Consider the following 6,875-nt stretch of genomic DNA (forward strand, 5'->3'; position numbering starts at 1 on the left):
GAGGGGGGGGGGAGAGAAAGAGGAAAGAAAGGTCGCATTATTAAATTTGACAGTGCTGAAAACATTGTTACATTTAAGAAAGAACACTATAACCGAAGAGCGACGACTGTCCGAAAAGAAATTTAAACAGTTTTCATTCTCTTGTTCCTTAGTTGTGCTCCTTTCGTTGACGGTTCCACCCTCTGTCGCCCATCTATCTTGAACAAAAGTTTGAGACAATGCGACTGAAGTGCATGATGTCAGCAGAGGTAAAATTAGCGAGAGAATAACGCCAGAGTTTGAGCGTCCATGGAAACCGCAAATTTACTTCTTTTTTTAGGGGGGGGGGGGGAGGGGGGGGAGAGCAATTTTCAGCATGAACACCTAGCTAAAATGTGGTGCAGGAGGGTGAATGTTTTACGAGGGGGCCGGGTGTCAGTGCTGAAATTACCGAGCAAATGGCTGCCAAAGTTTGAGTGACCTTTGTGTGTGGGGGGGGGGGGGAGGGTGCCTTTGATCACCATTTTTCTGTAAAAATAACACAGTGGTGTATTTTTAAATGGACATTTAATATGTTGGGAGGGGGAGGGGGAATCAATAAAAATTACCCAATTGGGATTTCCGATTTCTTCGATTTTATAATTTTTACGTTTTGACGAGCGTCTCATCCTTGCCACGAGGCCATAATATACATGACATGTCAGTAGGAGACAGCAGGTTACCCTCCTTGGCCAGAAGAATATCCAACCAGCTGTGAACTGGCACGATCAGCAGGCAGACCTTTTCGTGGATCCGGGAGAGGATCAAATTCTACTGCGGTTCGATACCAAACACATGACAATGTGTCTCTTCCTTTTCTTCTTTCAAACAATGTAAATAGCTAAACTTGCCCCAACAACATCCATATCACATGGCGGCGACGTACTAAATGAACACAGAAAGCCTGTGTCGTGGATGCCATGTGAAGCGAGGAAAATGGCCAGGTCCGTACGTGGATGAAGACCTGTATTTGATCCCTGGGTGGGGAGAATACTTGTCGAGTATTTCGATCTTTCTTCAGGGGCGTTGTATCCATTTCTGCATCTCTCTCTCTTGCCCATTTTAACTCTCAGTGGAGCATAGGCCATAACAACATTTCTCCAGAGAAGACTTTCAGCATGGTTGTGCCTTTATAGGCAGAGTCGTGCCCGTCTCCCAAATCCTCGAAATTGTATCAATATGGGAGAAATACACGTTCTTTAAAACGAAAAGAAATTAAAAAACAAAACACCCCCCCCAACCCCCCCCCAACAAAAAACAAAAAACAAACACTCCCGAAAGAAGCAAAAAAAAAGAAGATCAGAAAGTGAAAGAAAATGTAAAGCATCCTAGCAAGTCGAAGTTTAAAAGCCTAATGACTGAAGGAATACTAAGAGCATGAAAATACTCTTACTTATCAATAATATACAGCGATGTTCTAGAATATTTTAGCTGAAGGATCATTCAATAGTGAATTTTGTTTTTGGCTGCAATATAAATTTACCCCTTATAAGCTGTTTCGCTCAAGTTACTCCGTCCACCGTATAATAATTAAATTCACTTTTGTCTTTCTTACAAATTCGTCTCAACGTTCTCTTTTTTGTTCAGAACTCTTCAGCGTATCTAAGAGAGATTGCCGATAGATAAATACAGTCATCTGTTTGTTTCGCTTTCTTCTTTACGCTCTCTTGTGAATAAAACAATAATTTTAGATCGAGAGTAACGTTTATTGGGAGCTTTGTCCTCAGCGTTCTTCCAGTCGCAAAGGGTGCACATCTTGGTTACAGAAATCTAGAATGATCGAAACGATGTTCTAGTTATCAATTTTGAAGCTTAAACACGTGAGACATGTGGAACTGATTTCAGCATTTGGTGAAGCCAAAGAAAACGCCTTGAACGATCTGTCTGCATCTTGTTTGCTTGTTGTTTTTCTTCCTGTGCAAAAAGTGTAAAGGCCTTACTCAACTCGTAAGACCGTTCGTTTTTTTAAGAGGCTGGACCTCCGAATTTAACATCCATCCCTGATAAGGCCGAGCAAATGGGACTTGGTCACTTGTTTATTTGGTAACTTGATTACTTGATTGCTAGGTTACTTGACTACTCGGTTACTTGACTGATCGTTACTTGATTACTTGATAACTTGATTACTTGCAAACTTGGTAACTTGGCTACTCAGTTACTTGACTACTTGATTACTTGACTACTCGGCAACTTTGTTACTTGATTACTTGATTACTTGGGTAACTTGGTAACTTGGTTACCTGATTATTTGATTATTTGCTGACTTGGTAACTTAGTTACTTGATTACTTGGTAATTTGGATAGTTGGTTACTTGATTAACGAAAGGGTTGACTTGATGTGATTAACGAAAGGGTTGACTTGATGCCAGCAAACCAGTCATCAGCTGGCTGGATATTGTTCTGGCTTTGAAGAAATGGGACAATTTTGGCAAATGAGACAATCTGTGCAAAGTGTCTTCCCCGAGAACACCTCTTCGGACGGAGTTGAGCCTCGATCAAGGACCTTACAACTGAATTACCTCCTTGCCCTTGATCCATCCCCGAAAACCCCAATCTATAATACCCGGTGCTCATTGGCAAGATTGGTTCGGTTCTGTTTGGTTTGTTTCAGTTTGGTCGCCGGGGTTAGTCAGATTTTCCTCCTTACTTTCATATTTACTCTCTCCCTAAACCGTCAGTTACATAAGGCGGATAGCAGTCTACGCCAGGCTTGTTTGTCCCTGGCCACGTCCTCCAATTCCAGCAAATCCAGGCCCTGGGTGATTGCTCCATCCCTTATTGTGCCTCTATGGCTTCCAGTTGGTCTTCCTTGTTTTCTATTTTACAGTTGGTTTCCAATACCATGTCTGATAGGGCGATCTTGTCTTCAGATTTTCCTCCTGGTAGAGAGAAAACGACTGCGAGTTCGGCAGCTGAACCACTAGACTGTAGACGTCACTTTTTAAAAAAAACTTTGAAGAGTACCTTCAGCTCGAACTCTTGGATTGTTTTGTTTATTTGTCTGCACAAGTGAGGGTGGTAACGAAAACGGCATGTCTCTCGCACGTTGGTCTACAACAATGATCCCAAAGGAAATTTCAAAATACGAAATTATATTTTTATGATTAGCTAAAACATCCATAAGGTATGGTTAATAAGCCCCCTCCTCCCCCCTCTGAAAAAAAGAACAGAGGTGTCAATAACTTTTTTAAAAAAAATGGCACCTCAGTTTTATCATGACTTTGAGGTCGAATGTTTAAAGCTGAGGTGTCCGTTACAAGAAGGAGACGACGAAGACGAAGAAGAAGAGGAAGAAGAAGAAGAAGAAGAAGAAGAAGAAGAAGAAGAAGAAGAAGAAGAAGAAAAACAACAACAACAATAACAACAACAACAATAACAACAACAAAAACTACAACATCAACAACAGCTACAACAATGTCACCTAAGTGTGGTGCTTTTTTATATTTCAACGTCGTGAGAAAACAGCTCTAATAAAAACGCACGCTTATCATTATCTGTGGCTGGACGTATTGTCGAGCGAAAAAAACAACTACAAACAAACAACAAAACTATCGCTTGAGTTGAGATGAAGTGAAAAATTGAAAGGATCTCTTATTGGACAAGATCATGACATCTTTCAGCGATATGAACATAGTTTATTGTCTGCCCGGTGCTATTACCATTAAGCGTTCGTTATCTTGCCACGGTACATGTGCAATTTCCATTTGTCGAAGCTGGTTTGTACATGCTCGTCCTTTTCTCCTCGCTGTCAAATTGTGTACGGACAATAAAAAAAAGAAGAAAGAGGCGAAAGAAAGAGGGATAACCAAAGTTTAAAATCACAACTTCCTCGACCGCTAATCGTGGCAGATTTACCCCCTTCGTTCCCGGAATCCTGACTCCTCCCCCTGCCTCCCCTCCGCCCTCCTCCCTCCCCTCACTTCTCTCCCTCACTCCATTCCCTCCGCCCCCCAATTCTGCTTGAGGACAATTAGGAGGCTGATAACCCAGCAATTGACACCACGCGTTGATAGAGTTATCCCCCGGCGCAGCGCGGTGATATGCCCTCGTGGCTAGTTATGTCCCCTTGGGGCCAATCTGAGGCTGGCGCGGCTTGTGTTGGTTGATAGCGACAAGTTGGTAGATTGTGCTTTAGCATCATGGGAAAGCCGATTTAGATTAGGCTAGACCTACGCTCGCCACCGCCCATCTCATCCAGCCAAAGACTGCAGCTGGAAAGCGAGTTAGTTAGGATAATTTGTGCTTACAAAGGAGGCCTACTTCGATGTTGTTATAATGTTATCAGTTTATGCGTGTCGAAGCCCCCAGCCAGGCGGACTCACCGAGATCAACTGAGTGTAGCGTGGTGGTTTGTTCAAACCGTTTAGCCCTTGAGTGAGTTTTACGGCACTTGCTACACAAATTAGATAGTTAGGTCATATAAATGTCAAAGATGAGAGGCGTTGCTAGAGAGCTGCATACAAAGAAGAGAAGGTGGACAACAGATAAGAACGTTTAGATGTTTGGTAGTGATAGGAAAAGGAGCAAATCGAAATAGAGCACCTGAAAACCACACGGGTTAAAATCGTGATCTGGCTAGATCTGGGTGCACAATCTTTCGCCCTTCAACGTGGTTTTCACCGTGGCCTAGTAGTTACGCTCTCAGACTCACAACCGTTTCGGTTGTGAGTTCGAATCCCATCAAGGGCCCGACGTTGTGTCCTTGGGAAAGGACTTTACACGAATGTTCCTCCCTTCACCCATGTGGAAATGGGCGCCAGGCCATAGAAAGTGGCAGATCGTGCCCGTTTATTAGTGTTTGGGCGCGTGAAACCCGCAGCTTGCACTGTATGCTTCACGGGAAGCCAAGAATGTTTCTGGGTGTATCTGGGGTAATAATAGTTGTAAAGCGCATAGAGCATGCCGTGGAACGTGGATATCGTTATATATGCGTTTGTATCGTAAATATAATTATTATATTATCACAAATCACAATCGTATGTAAAGAGAGTTGAAGCAGACAGGAAGGCCAAATTTCAACATCAGTGGTTCTAAATATATAAATATATATCCCCCCCCACCACCCCCAGTGTACAGGAGGCATTTTACAATATCCATTTTCAACCCCTCCCCCTTTCAAAAAAAAAAAAAAAAAAAAAGAAGGGAAAGAAAAGAGTCCCTGTCACTACCAACTTTCAAGATAGTAATGACAGTGACAATTTTCTTTTCTTCTTCTTTTTTTTTTTTTTTGCCTACTAAGGGTAGAGTTTATACAATAAGGTTTGGAGCACATGTGGAAAAGTTCCACTTGTAACACGACTGTGATTGTGAAATTGAGGAATTGTTAGTCCGTTCGAAACTCTTCACTGCCAAGTGACGTCATATTTCATAGCCGTGCAACGAGTGGAATTTTTTGTGTGTGTTTGCGGAGTAATATAATTAAAAAAAACAAAAACATAACCAAAACAAAATATAAAACAACAACAACAGCAACAACAACAGCAATAACAACAACAACAACAACACAACACAATACACCCCCTTCCCCCCCCCCAAAAAAAAGAAAGAAAAGAGCCCAAGTACCAAAAACGAGCAAAAACACACGATTTTAATAAATTATGTATTTTCTCAAATGTATTTTAAGAGCACAGGGGAAAAACGACGGTAGTCACAAACTAGAAATTGTGAGGGTGCGAATGTTAAAAGCTTGTGGACTCATAACTTCATATTTGTTTGGGTGGTTGTTTATCGTTAAGTGTTGGTGAATGGGAAATCTAACAACAATAATCCACCAACAGTTGAACAGAAATACAGTTATGAGTCAACAAGTGTTCAAAATTGGTACACTCACGAATTTCAATTTGTGACTACCGTCGTTTCCCCCCCTGTAGTCTTCATTTGTTTTTACGTTTCCACAGACACAGTTTGATAATTTAGGAGAATGGCTTCAATCCTGATCGTCAGGGTCTACCCGGGCTGAGATTAGTACATGGCGCCAGCAGACAGATCGAGATACATTACCTTGTACTTGATAACCCCCCCCCCACACACACACGGGAATTGAACGTGGATCTCCTGCTTGAAATGGTGAAGCACCTAACCGCTACACCACAGACGCCGGTATAGGTTTCGTCTACCAGCAGTGTGAATAAATTGAGGCAGGGTGGCGAAACCAGGCGCTCGTCAAAATAATGAGATTGATGAAATTTAATTGGCTCGTTTCCAACAGTTTGGCAATTTTTATGGAACATTTGTTTTTGGGTTCAACACCTTTTATACCCTTTTAAAAACCAATTCATGTGTGCGTTTTACTGAAGAACGTTCATTAAAGGCACAAAAAATGTAAATTGTCGGTTTCCAGGGACTCTTCTCAGGCTATGTAAATAACCAAATGTTGGCGGCCATTTCCTTACTAATTTTACCTCCCACCTCCTTCAATCTCAAATATCTTGACTTCTATTCAAGATAGATGATCATTTTTCCCCACCAATAACAAGATAACTGAACAAGCGCCTGACTCCACCATGTCGGGCATCATTTGTGTTTACATTTCCGCGGACTCTCAGGCTATGTAAATAACAAAATTTTGGCGGCCATTTTCTCACAAATTTTACTTCTGAAACCAAGCAAACCCTACCGCCTTCAATTGCAAATATGTTGACTTGTGTTCATGATAAATGGGTATTTTGTTCATCGAAAGCAAGGCAAATGTACAAGATTTAAGGCGGTACCAATATCTCCACATGCCCAAAAATTGACGAGCGCCTGATTCCACCACGCCGTGACACAAATAGTTTCAAGACAATCGGTGAGGGACAGCAACCTGCGTGGAAAATCCAGAAGAATATCCAACCAGCTGATCACTGGCACAATCAGCA

This window comes from Aplysia californica, unplaced genomic scaffold (genome assembly GCF_000002075.1).
Source record: "Aplysia californica isolate F4 #8 unplaced genomic scaffold, AplCal3.0 scaffold00476, whole genome shotgun sequence".
In the NCBI taxonomy this organism is placed as follows: domain Eukaryota; kingdom Metazoa; phylum Mollusca; class Gastropoda; order Aplysiida; family Aplysiidae; genus Aplysia; species Aplysia californica.